Source organism: Pseudophryne corroboree, chromosome 4 (assembly GCF_028390025.1).
Source record: "Pseudophryne corroboree isolate aPseCor3 chromosome 4, aPseCor3.hap2, whole genome shotgun sequence".
Classification (NCBI taxonomy): Eukaryota; Metazoa; Chordata; class Amphibia; order Anura; family Myobatrachidae; genus Pseudophryne; species Pseudophryne corroboree.
Window position 1 is genome coordinate 585,623,348 of NC_086447.1, and position 14,553 is coordinate 585,637,900.

Below are 14,553 nucleotides of genomic sequence, written 5' to 3' on the forward strand. Positions count from 1 at the left end.
TGTCAATGGAGACTGCAGTAGTATCAGGCTGGAACCGATAGACTGAGGTGATTTTATCGGACTGGAACCAATGAAGACTGAGGTAAGGTTATTGGACTTGAACCGATTGAGACTGCAGTAATGTTATTTGACTGGAAACGATGGAGAATGTGGCAATGTTTTCAGACTGGAACTGCTGGAGACTGTGGCAGTGTTATTGTACTGGAACCAATGAAGACTGGAGATGTTATTGGACTAGAACTGATGATGACTGTGATAATGTACTCAGAGTAATGCAGGTACTAATTCAGTAATTGGAAACACTGAGGAGTGCAGCTACAAAGCTTACACACAGAGCTGTGTGATTTATGGCACTGACAACCTGAGCATTGAGAAACAAGAAGCTTTAAACCCCTTGGTGTCACAGGATTGGCTGAAGCCATCAGTTGACCCTGAGGCTGCACAGAATCGGTCATGGTGCAAAATTAATTAATTAATTTAACAGTTTCTTATATAGCGCAGCAAATACCGTTGCACTTTACAATTGGACACAATGATACAACAAAACTGGGTAATAAACAAACAGTCAGAGGTAGGAAGGCCCTGCTCGCAAGCTTACAATCTATAGGGAAATAGGCATTGATACACAAGGAAAGGCATTATCTATTGCATATTTGTCCACAGGATTGCAAAGGTTTTAGGTGGGTTGCATGATATTAAATCACAGCAATGATGAACCCTGGTCAGAAAGAAGGGAAAGTGAAGAAAGAGAAAATATACAGTGGGGATATAACGCCATGTGGAATGCTGTCATAGCGCCACGTTACCACCATACTACAGTCCCCAGCTCCATGAACCACAGGCTTAGCCACAGCTGAAGAGAACACCAGGGCATGTCGCTGATCTTACCCTTACCATCAGTTGGACAGGTAAAAAAATGGGGACTGGTCCACACCACTTTCCCTGGGGCTGTGACACCTCACATTTCAGTATGAGCATCAACATTTATGTCCAAAATTGTCATACTTACACCAGTGATTCTCTTTACAGGATCATCCTGCACTCTTCACCAGTTATGCTTGGCCCGGACATTCATATCTGCTGATTGCAGACTTTCCAACAAACCACGTGCTACTGCACCAATATGATTCCCAAAGGTGGTGTGTGTGTACCACCGCTATATGCAAGAGAGGACACACAAGAGGATTAGATGAGGATAATTGTTTTGCACAATGTGCAATACACGTTTAATTTTATGAAACAAAGTAAACACTTTTTGTACTTGTATTCCACATTTTTATTTTTTCTGAGCTTAGTTGAATGTATACCTTCCTTGTTGTACACATATTGTTGTGATGTTTATTTTGTACATAACATGAGTAATGCTAAATATGCCCACCTTTTAAGGGTATCCCCTGAAGGTGCTTCTACAGAACTTGAGCATCCAGACACTACTAATAACCCTGTTGTCACGATCCAGGTAATTCCTTATCAGTATTTACCTTCCAAATGCCTCCTGAGACTGTCCCAGTGTTCCAAGCCTGGATTCCATCTGCACTGTCTGTGTGCAGCACGCTGCATCTCATTGTCTCAAATCTCTTTACTGTGATTCTGGCAGCTTCATGGTTAAAGCTCACATTCAAGTTACAAACAATCTTTCCCTCCAAAAGCAAACATGGGCGCAGCCATGTTTGCTTTCATCACATGTTGCTTTTCAGCCTATCAGCTGCACTCTGGTTTCTACCTAATTACCCAGCAGCTGCACTCTAGACTCTGCTTAATCAGCCAGCCAATCCCTGTTTCCCAGCTGGTATAAATATCTTGTTCCTGGGCTGGAAAGATTGTCAGTGCTTCAATTGTCTTCAGTGATCCCAGTGTGCAGTCCTCCCATGGACTTTCTCTGCAGTACAGCCTGACTCTGCAGTGTCTCATCATTGCATCCTGTGACTGGCAGTTACCGACACCAGCTTCCAGCAGTGCTCTGCCCAGCCAGTAACCATCGGTGTTTCACCATCGATCTCCAGTGACCATCGGTGTTCCGCCATCGATCCCAAGTCACCATTGGTGTTCCGTCATTGATCCCAAGTCTCCATCGGTGTTCCGCCATCGATCCCAAGTCTCCATCGGTGTTCCGCCATCGATCCCAAGTCTCCATCGGTGTTCCGCCATCGATCCCAAGTCACCATCGGTGTTCCACCATCGATCCCAAGTCACCATCGGTGTTCCGCCATCGATCCCAAGTCTCTATCGGTGTTCCGCCATCGATCCCAAGTCTCCATCGGTGTTCCGCCATCGATCCCAAGTCTCCATCGGTGTTCCGCCATCGATCCCAAGTCTCCATCGGTGTTCCGCCATCGATCCCAAGTCTCCACCGGTGTTCCGCCATCGATCCCAAGTCTCCATCGGTTTTCTATCATCGGTATTCTTCTGAACTGTGTTTAATAAAACCTTTGAACTTTCCTTCTTGTCTTGGTCACGCCTTCGGGCATTTGTTCTAAAGGTACCCTGTATGTCCAAGAACCCTGTACTGCCTCCCAGGTACACATATACCTCAGCCCCTACAACTGAGGCTTCCCCCTGGTCAGCATCAGCCCTCAGTTGTGACAGTAAGCACTGACCTAATGGATCCGGCCGGAGACCAGGTCCAAGCGACCAGGCCGATGCAAGAACTTGCAGCCTGCCTTGAACGTCAGGAGACTGCACAGGGCCATGTGATCCGCTGTCTCCAGGACCTCTCCTCTCGGCTGGATGGAATACAAGTAACCCTCCGTGGTTCAGGGGCGTCCAGTGTGCCGACTGCAGTACCTTTGGTGGTATCCCCACCCACCATTCCCGTTTCTGCTCCTTGTCTCCATTTACCGACACCTGCCAAGTTTGATGGTTTCCCAAAAGCCTGTCGGGGTTTCCTAAATCAGTGTGAGATATATTTTGGGTTACAGCCTGGCAGTTTCCCAACTGACCGCACCAAGGTTGCTTACATCATCTCCCTCCTCAGTGGCTCCGCCCTCGATTGGGTATCACCTCTATGGGAGAAGTCTGATGCCCTGCTCTCTTCATATGCAGATTTTGTGGCAACCTTCAGGCGCATCTTTGATGAACCAGGTCGTGTGACCTCTGCCTCCTCTGATATCCTCAGGCTACGTCAGGGGACACGAACAGTCGGTAAATATCTGTTACAGTACCAGATCCTAGCGTCCGAACTTTCCTGGAATGATGATGCTCTTTACCCAGCCCAAGGAGGGGCGTCTGTGTCTACAGCCCAAGAAGGGGCGTCTGTGTCTACAGCCCAAGAAGGGGCGTCTGTGTCTACAGCCCAAGAAGGGGTATCCAATGTTCAAGCTCTAGTAGGGGCATATGAGTCTTCTCAAAAAGGAGTTTCTGATCTGTCAACCCCAGGGGGGGGTGCTGGAGAAAACAACCCTGAGAGAGGTGTCTGATTCGTCAACCCCAGGAGGGGTCACCAAAGTTTCAGCCCCAAGGGAAGTATCCAGAGCCAAGTTCCCAGATGGAAATTTTTGTGCTACAGATGCAGTTATGAACTCCTGTTTGCCATCTTCAGAGAGCACCACCCTGTTGGCATCCAGCATGGACCAGGTCCAGGATGGTCTAACTGAACACTCAGATACCACTCATTCCGGTTCTAACCAGATTCTGACTCTTTCAGTTCCAGCTGATTCAACGGTCTCCAAACTCAATCCTGTCCTATCCGTCGGCCTAAAGTCTCCGCCGGTCTCAGCCGGTTCAAGTTTGTCTGGACTTAATCTGGTCTCGTCCATAGGTCCAGTACAGTCTCCTCTGGTTCCAGCCAGTTCAAGTTCATCAGGATTCAATCTAGATTCTTCCGTTTGTTCAGGTAAAGAATTTATAAGAAGTGTCCTGGGGCCACTCCTAAAGGAGTAGGTGCTGTCACGATCCAGGTAATTCCTTATCAGTATTTACCTTCCAAATGCCTCCTGAGACTGTCCCAGTGTTCCAAGCCTGGATTCCATCTGCACTGTCTGTGTGCAGCACGCTGCATCTCATTGTCTCAAATCTCTTTACTGTGATTCTGGCAGCTTCATGGTTAAAGCTCACATTCAAGTTACAAACAATCTTTCCCTCCAAAAGCAAACATGGGCGCAGCCATGTTTGCTTTCATCACATGTTGCTTTTCAGCCTATCAGCTGCACTCTGGTTTCTACCTAATTACCCAGCAGCTGCACTCTAGACTCTGCTTAATCAGCCAGCCAATCCCTGTTTCCCAGCTGGTATAAATATCTTGTTCCTGGGCTGGAAAGATTGTCAGTGCTTCAATTGTCTTCAGTGATCCCAGTGTGCAGTCCTCCCATGGACTTTCTCTGCAGTACAGCCTGACTCTGCAGTGTCTCATCATTGCATCCTGTGACTGGCAGTTACCGACACCAGCTTCCAGCAGTGCTCTGCCCTGCCAGTAACCATCGGTGTTTCACCATCGATCTCCAGTGACCATCGGTGTTCCGCCATCGATCCCAAGTCACCATTGGTGTTCCGTCATCGATCCCAAGTCTCCATCGGTGTTCCGCCATCGATCCCAAGTCTCCATCGGTGTTCCGCCATCGATCCCAAGTCTCCATCGGTGTTCCGCCATCGATCCCAAGTCACCATCGGTGTTCCGCCATCGATCCCAAGTCACCATCGGTGTTTCACCATCGATCTCCAGTGACCATCGGTGTTCCGCCATCGATCCCAAGTCTCCATCGGTGTTCCGCCATCGATCCCAAGTCTCCATCGGTGTTCCGCCATCGATCCCAAGTCTCCATCGGTGTTCCGCCATCAATCCCAAGTCTCCATCGGTGTTCCGCCATCGATCCCAAGTCTCCACCGGTGTTCCGCCATCGATCCCAAGTCTCCATCGGTTTTCTATCATCGGTATTCTTCTGAACTGTGTTTAATAAAACCTTTGAACTTTCCTTCGTTGTCTTGGTCACGCCTTCGGGCATTTGTTCTAAAGGTACCCTGTATGTCCAAGAACCCTGTACTGCCTCCCAGGTACACATATACCTCAGCCCCTACAACTGAGGCTTCCCCCTGGTCAGCATCAGCCCTCAGTTGTGACACCTGTATTTTGCTAGCCCATGGTAGAAAACTAGGGAAAAGTGGATGGAGCCAAAGAGAGTTTAGACATTGGGAGCTCATTGGAGTGTTGATGTGGGAAAGCTAGAGACCATCCTGTGTAAGACTGAGCAGAAAGAACCAGGAGATGGACTCAAAGAAGATGATCCCAAGCAGAAGGGTACTTGACATGTGGGTGAGAGAGAAGGAGCTAACTGGTGAGAGAGTCTGTGACTCTAGCAAGTGGCGGAAAGAGCCAGCAAGTATATTGCTGTTTGGAGCCTAATGGAGGTGGGTCATGTGCACCACTGAGTAAGTATTTGCTGAAAGCCTGCTGAATTGGAAATGTCAGGATCAGGTCCCGACACCAGCGCTGGAGCAGATACGTAAACTAGGCTAATTTACACATAGTGGATTGCCGGAGTGAGGTTTTGGGCTGTGGCTGGCCATTAGGCCTGAACAGTTAGAGACAGAAGGGTGAGTAGGAGGAATATGGCAATTGTTTGCTAAGTCCATGCTGCCTCTGAAAGTTGTGGGACTACAAGTAACAGGATTGCATGCTGTTCAAAGCCGGACTTAGAGATCTCTGCATGAGGCCAGGTGAGAGTTCTGTGAAACAAAGATTATACTGAAGAGACTATTCAGATTTTATGGAATTAAGGGAGCTTGGAGTAGGGGACACTATTTGTGCTTGGGTGAATAATTGACTGTTCAATAGGGAACAGCAAGTGGGGATTAATGGGATGTGCTCTGTATGGGCTTCAGTGCTCAGTGGAATACCACAGGGTTCAGTACTCGGACCATTGTTGTTTAACATATTCATTAATGACCTAGGAGAGGGACTGGAAAGCACAGTGTCAATTTTCTCAGATGATACTAAGCTATGTAGAGTAATTAATTCATACAAGGATGTTGAGTCTCTACAGAATTACTTATCTAGACTTGAGGTCTGGGCGGATAAATGGAGAATGAGGTTCAATACAGACAAATGTAAAGTTATGCACTTTGGGACTAAGAACAATCAGGCAGCCTATAAACTAAATGGGGAAAATGTAGGGATAACGGTAGTTGAAAATGATTTGGGAGTGCTCATCGACAATAAACTTGGTAGCAGTATGCAATGTGAAAATGCAGCAAATAAAGCAAATAAGGGGAATTAAGACAAAGGATGAGAGTGTAATCCTGACACACCTGGAATATTGTGTACAGTTCTGGGCACATCACTATAAAAAAGATATCTTGGAACTCGAAAAGGTTCAGAGGAGAGCCACCAAACTGGTTAAGGGGTTAGAGGCACTAGATTATGAGGAAAGACTTAAAAGGTTAGATTTGTTTACACTGGAAGAGAGGCGTCTAAGAGGAGACATTATTAATATTTTTAAATACATTAAGGGCCAATACAAGGATTTATCAAAAATTTGTTTATCAAAAAACACTACATAGGACACGAGGACACCCCCTGATGTTAGAAGAAAAAAAGTTCCATATGCAACAGAAAAAAAAGTTCTTCACAGTAAGAACAGTAAAGATTTGGAATTATTTGCCAGAGAAGGTAGTAATGGTGGACTCTATCAATAAGTTTAAAAATGAATTACTGTAGATAAATTCCTAGCGGAAAAAAATATCCAAGGATACAGCATTTAATTAAGATAAAAGCAAAACAAAACTAAAAAACAAACAAACACATTTATTACACAGGTTGAACTCGATAGACATCTGTCTGTTTTCAACCTCAACAACTATGTAACTATGTAACTATGTAACACTCTAGTGTGAGGATCAACTGGTGTGGGTTGCTCACTGTTCTGGTCATTTCTGATGTTTATTCCTTCCCACACCAGAGCAGAGAGGCAGGTGATCCACAAACCCAACACAATAATGACACGATAAACATTTTTTTTTATTTAGCTGAACTCTGCAAGAACTCAAGAAACCTTTTTGTAGTGATAAAGCAATAATAAATTTCACAGACTACTGCAGTACCACAAGGCAGAGCCGTAACCAGACTTTTTAGTGCCCTGTGCCAGAGAGAGAATTTAGCCCCCCCCCCCCCCCCATTTTACCAATAGGGACATATTATTATTATTATTACTATTATTATTATTATTATTATTATTATCCATAAGAGGCATGCTTCGTGGGGAAGGGGCATGATAAGATTGATCGCAGAGAAATCCCATGCTATGATGCCCCTTATCACATTATATAAATAAATATAAATATATATATATATATATTTGTTATTTCTATATATATGTATCTTACTGTATATATAACACACACATTTATAGACCACTGCAAGACAATGGATTTAGACACAAATCCTCTTTATACCACATTCATGCACTTAACTTCAGAGCTCATTGTTATTCAGTTACAATAACCTTTATTAAATAACACATTTCAATATACTGCCATACCCAGGATTCAAACCTATAACCTACTGAATTCTAATCAGACACCCTACTCATTGAGCTATTTGATCCTGCATAAAAACTATGAACACTACATTAAGCTACTGGTACTTTGTTAAAAAAAAAATAGCATTGTAATTGAGCAGATCTACAGTACGCAGTGTGCAGCCACACATCCAATATCTTGCAGCCACACACTACATAGATCTGGTCAACCATAATGCTGATATTTTTTTTCACAAAGTACAAGGTAAGCTTCAAATAGTTAGAATTCTCTAGAGTTATCTACCTTTCTATGCAAGGGCAGAATGAATGAAGAGATTGTCTGACTGCAATGCCACAGGCAATGAGTTTGAATCCCAGGTATGTCAGCATCTTGAAATGTAATAAAGGACAATGGGGTAGATTTATTAAAGTTCTTTAGGGGTTAAAGCGCTATCTGCACACGTTATGTGCCGCAGATAGCGCATCCCCTGATGTAGTATCCCGGCAATGCGGTATAGAAGGCTGGGGCGCTATGCGCCCGCTGCCTTATCGGCGCCTCTATCTGTTAGATAGAACACCGATAAGCTTGCTAACTTATGAACGTTCGGTGTGCCCGAACGTTAGTCACTCCTACCCTGCTCCTCTTCGCCTCCCAGATCCAGCGCTGTGGGTGTACAAGCAGTTCCTCCCCCTACACACACGACAAGCTCCGGCATCCACAGAATGAAAGTGCGCATGCGCCAGCTTAACTCCCGAAAGGCACGCTGGGAGTTACTGGACGGCGCAGGCGTGGAAGTAGATACTGCAGCCGAAGCGGACGCATGTTATGGGAGGACACGTATCACCAGAAGGGTGAGATAACGTGCTCCCATAACGAACAAGGCAGGGTTAGTAAATTCACTTGAAAAGAGGTCCCGCTTCACCACGATAATGCGGTGAAGCGGGACCCTGCTTATAAAGAACCTTATGTGCATTTTAATAAATCTACCCCAGTGTGACTGAAAAACAAGGAAATCTCAAGTTGTATTCATGAATGTTGTATAGGTAGTAGCAACAGAAGGAGTCAGGGTAGGAGACAGGGGTGGTAAGGAGATGTTGGACTTCAAAAAGGGGGGGGGGAGCTGCAGTGAAAACAGATCATTGACAAGTGCCACCAATAGTGCCCCCTACCCTGCAGCTCTATGTGCGGTGCCCCCTCTACACACACCTAGTTACAGCTCTGCCACAAGGTTACAGCTAGGGTGTGGGAAACCTTCAGTTCACATCAGAAAATAGAAGCTATAACTCCATAATAAAAAGACATGGTTTGATGAGTTCTGTGTGGAAGAACTTGACTAGCCAACAGAGACCCCTGACCTTAACCTCATCAAGCACCATTAGGAATTAGGATGAACTGGAACAGAGATTGCAAGCCAAGTCTACTCGTCCAACATCAGTGCCTAACCTCATAAATGTCTACAGAATGAATGGGCACAAATTCCCATAGAAACACTCCAAAATCTTGTGGAAAGCCTTCCAAGAAGAGTGGAAGCTGTTATAGCCGCAAAAGGGGGCCAACTCCATATTAAAGTATATGTATTTGAATACAATGTCTTTACAGTCCCTGTTGGTGTAATGGTCAGGCATCCGAATACTTTTGTTCAAAGATACAGAGAGCGCTTTTTTGTATAGGAATTATTATGACAATTACGTACTCTTATCTTTAAAAGAAGATTTACTCAATTTTCTTAAAAGGTATGGCTTTTATTGTGAAAGTTATATACTAAAATAGAAATAAATGAAATGAAATATAAAACAGAATAAACAAACCAGAATATATAAGGAGTTTCCCTGTGATTGCTTTCTTATTTGATAAATAGTAGTAGTTTCCTGTTAAGGTTTTCTTATTTCAGCTTGTCAAAGTATTTTGTATACAATATAACACAGGTGAAGATCCTACTGTGAGAATAGAATAGACCTCAAATTGCGTTTCAAAATAAAGTATAAATATATTCTTTTCCACCAGTAGGGTTGGTGGAATGCCTAAATTTCATCTTTTGCCTCGATTATTCATTCAGTTATTGATTTTGAGACATAGTACATAAATGCATATACAATATGAAATTATTTATAATTAAAATACACATATATATAGCGGAGGAGAAAATGCACTAATGTTTCTGTGCTTATTATAAATATCCCTTAAACCATGCAAATGTTATTTAATGAGATAGTCGAAAAATTGTTATGATAATAGAATACATTTAATAATGATAAAATGAATGAAGCGGCGTCCCGCTCAGGCGTTTTAACGGTAAGATTTTATATGTGATATTCCCGCAGGTTGTTCAGAACCTTGTGGCAAATGCTGCAGTTCAGAGTGTCCTTCTTCTTTATAAGTGCTGGATCCCCTCGGTAATAATGCCCACAAAGTCCCTGGTCCGGCCTATTGGCTTGGGGTCCGACAGTATGTGAATAGGATAAGTGGATTTCGCGTTGCACCAGAAAAAGCGTACCAGCTCCCTGATGCCGCTCTCCTCTATTTGTCCATCTAATATAGTTCCCCAAGAGGGGTCTTGTCCAGCTGGTGCAGAGGGTTTAACTGCATGCTGTGGGTGCATCAGGTGTAGTGATGAGCGAATTCGGTTTCTCGGAAACCGAACCCCCCCGAACTTCACCCATTTTACACGGGTCCGAGGCAGGTTCGAACCTTCCCGCCTTGCTCGGCTAACCCGAGCGCGCCCGAACGTCATCATCCCGCTGTCGGATTCTCGCGAGATTCGGATTCTATATAAGCAGCCGCGCGTCGCCGCCATTTTCACTCGTGCATTGGAGATGATAGGGAGAGGACGTGGCTGGCGTCCTCTCCGTTTATTGTTGAACTAGATTGCTTTATTGCTTAATTGTGGGGAGGACTGGGGAGCAGCTGTTAGGAGGAGTACAGTGCAGAGTTTTGCTGATAAGTGACCACCAGTTTTATCCGTTCTCTGCCTGAAAAAAACGCTCCATACCATATCTGTGCTCAGTGTGCTGCATAATATATCTGTGCTCACACTGCTTAATTGTGGGGACTGGGGAGCAGCTGTATTATATAGCAGGAGTACAGTGCAGAGTTTTGCTGACAGTGACCACCAGTATACGTTGTCTGCCTGAAAAACACTCCATATCTGTGCTCAGTGTGCTGCTTTATTGTGGGGACTGGGGACCACCAGTATAATTAATATTATATAGGAGGAGTACAGTGCAGAGTTTTGCTGACCAGTGACCACCAGTATACTATATATAGCAGTACGATACAGAAGGCCACTGCTGTGCCTACCTCTGTGTCGTCATTAAGTATACTATCCATCTGCATTCTACACCTGTGGTGCATTTTAGTTTTGCAGTTTGCTGACACAGTGACCACCAGTATACTATATATAGCAGTACGATACGGAAGGCCACTGCTGTGCCTACCTCTGTGTCGTTATTAAGTGTACTATCCATCTACATTCTATACCTGTGGTGCATTTTAGTTTTGCAGTTTGCTGACACAGTGACCACCAGTATACTATATATAGCAGTACGATACGGAAGGCCACTGCTGTGCCTACCTCTGTGTCGTCATTAAGTATACTATCCATCTACATTCTATACCTGTGGTGCATTTTAGTTTTGCAGTTTGCTGACACAGTGACCACCAGTATACTATATATAGCAGTACGATACGGAAGGCCACTGCTGTGCCTACCTCTGTGTCATCATTAAGTATACTATCCATCTACATTCTATACCTGTGGTGCATTTTAGTTTTGCAGTTTGCTGACACAGTGACCACCAGTATACTATATATAGCAGTACGATACGGAAGGCCACTGCTGTGCCTACCTCTGTGTCGTCATTAAGTATACTATCCATCTACATTCTATACCTGTGGTGCATTTTAGTTTTGCAGTTTGCTGACACAGTGACCACCAGTATACTATATATAGCAGTACGATACGGAAGGCCACTGCTGTGCCTACCTCTGTGTCGTCATTAAGTATACTATCCATCTACATTCTATACCTGTGGTGCATTTTAGTTTTGCAGTTTGCTGACACAGTGACCACCAGTATACTATATATAGCAGTACGATACGGAAGGCCACTGCTGTGCCTACCTCTGTGTCGTCATTAAGTATACTATCCATCTACATTCTATACCTGTGGTGCATTTTAGTTTTGCAGTTTGCTGACACAGTGACCACCAGTATACTATATATAGCAGTACGATACGGAAGGCCACTGCTGTGCCTACCTCTGTGTCGTCATTAAGTATACTATCCATCTACATTCTATACCTGTGGTGCATTTTAGTTTTGCAGTTTGCTGGCACATTGACCACCAGTATACTATACATAGCAGTACGATACGGAAGGCCACTGCTGTGCCTACCTCTGTGTCGTCATTAAGTATACTATCCATCTACATTCTACACCTGTGGTGCATTTTAGTTTTGCAGTTTGCTGACACAGTGACCACCAGTATACTATTTATAGCAGTACGATACGGAAGGCCACTGCTGTGCCTACCTCTGTGTCGTCATTAAGTATACTATCCATCTACATTCTATACCTGTGGTGCATTTTAGTTTTGCAGTTTGCTGACACATTGACCACCAGTATACTATACATAGCAGTACGATACGGAAGGCCACTGCTGTGCCTACCTCTGTGTCGTCATTAAGTATACTATCCATCTACATTCTACACCTGTGGTGCATTTTAGTTTTGCAGTTTGCTGACACAGTGACCACCAGTATACTATTTATAGCAGTACGATACGGAAGCCACTGCTGTGCCTACCTCTGTGTCGTCATTAAGTATACTATCCATCTACATTCTATACCTGTGGTGCATTTTAGTTTTGCAGTTTGCTGAGACAGTGACCACCAGTATACTATATATAGCAGTACGATACGGAGGGCCACTGCTGTGCCTACCTCTGTGTCGTCATTAAGTATACTATCCATCTACATTCTATACCTGTGGTGCATTTTAGTTGTGCGCAGTATATATAGTAGTAGGCCATTGCTATTGATACTGGCATATAATTCCACACATTAAAAAATGGAGAACAAATATGTGGAGGGTAAAATAGGGAAAGATCAAGATCCACTTCCACCTCGTGCTGAAGCTGCTGCCACTAGTCATGGCCGAGACGATGAAATGCCATAAACGTCATCTGCCAAGGCCGATGCCCAATGTCATAGTAGAGAGCATGTAAAATCCAAAAAACAAAAGTTCAGTAAAATGACCCAAAAATCTAAATTGAAAGCATCTGAGGAGAAGCGTAAACTTGCCAATATGCCATTTACGACACGGAGTGGCAAGGAACGGCTGAGGCCCTGGCCTATGTTCATGGCTAGTGGTTCAGCTTCACATGAGGATGGAAGCACTCATCCTCTCGCTAGAAAAATGAAAAGACTTAAGCTGGCAAAAGCACAGCAAAGAACTGTGCGTTCTTCTAAATCACAAATCCCCAAGGAGAGTCCAATTGTGTCGGTTGCGATGCCTGACCTTCCCAACACTGGACGGGAAGAGCTTGCGCCTTCCACCATTTGCACGCCCCCTGCAAGTGCTGGAAGGAGCACCCGCAGTCCAGTTCCTGATAGTCAAATTGAAGATGTCAGTGTTGAAGTACACCAGGATGAGGATATGGGTGTTGTTGACGCTGGGGAGGAAATTGACAAGGAGGATTCTGATGGTGAGGTGGTTTGTTTAAGTCAGGCACCCGGGGAGACACCTGTTGTCCGTGGGACAAATATGGCCATTGACATGCCTTGTCAAAATACAAAAAAAATCAGCTCTTCGGTGTGGAATTATTTCAACACAAATGCGGACAACAGGTGTCAAGCCGTGTGTTGCCTTTGTCAAGCTGTAATAAGTAGGGGTAAGGACGTTAACCACCTCGGAACATCCTCCCTTATACGTCACCTGCAGCGCATTCATCATAAGTCAGTGACAAGTTCAAAAACTTTGGGTGACAGCGGAAGCAGTCCACTGACCACTAAATCCCTTCCTCTTGTAACCAAGCTCCTGCAAACCACACCACCAACTCCCTCAATGTCAATTTCCTCCTTACCCAGGAAAGCCAATAGTCCTGCAGGCCATGTCACTGTCAAGTCTGACGAGTCCTCTCCTGCCTGGGATTCCTCCGATGCATCCTTGAGTGTAACGCCTGCTGCTGCTGGCGCTGCTGTTGTTGCTGCTGGGAGTCGATCGTCATCCCAGAGGGGAAGTCGGAAGACCACTTGTACTACTTCCATTAAGCAATTGACTGTCCAACAGTCCTTTGCGAGGAAGATGAAATATCACAGCAGTCATCCTGCTGCAAAGCAGATAACTCAGGCCTTGGCAGCCTGAGCGGTGAAAAACGTGGTTCCGGTATCCATCGTTAATTCAGATGCAACTATAGACTTGATTGAGGTACTGTGTCCCCGGTACCAAATACCATCTAGGTTCCATTTCTCTAGGCAGGCGATACCGAAAAAGTACACAGACCTCAGAAAAAGACTCACCAGTGTCCTAAAAAATGCAGTTGTACCCAATGTCCACTTAACCACGGACATGTGGACAAGTGGAGCAGGGCAGACTCAGGACTATATGACTGTGACAGCCCACTGGGTAGATGTATTGCCTCCCGCAGCAAGAACAGCAGCGGCGGCACCAGTAGCAGCATCTCGCAAATGCCAACTCGTTCCTAGGCAGGCTACGCTTTGTATCACCGCTTTCCATAAGAGGCACACAGCTGACAACCTCTTACAGGAACTGAGGAAGATCATCGCAGAATGGCTTACCCCAATTGGACTCTCCTGGGGATTTGTGACATCGGACAACGCCAGCAATATTGTGCGTGCATTACATCTGGGCAAATTCCAGCACGTCCCATGTTTTGCACATACATTGAATTTGGTGGTGCAGAATTATTTAAAAAACGACAGGGGCGTGCAAGAGATGCTGTCGGTGGCCCGAAGAATTGCGGGCCACTTTCAGCGTGCAGGCACCGCGTACAGAAGACTGGAGCACCACCAAACATTCCTGAACCTGCCCTGCCATCATCTGAAGCAAGAGGTGGTAATGAGGTGGAATTCAACCCTCTATATG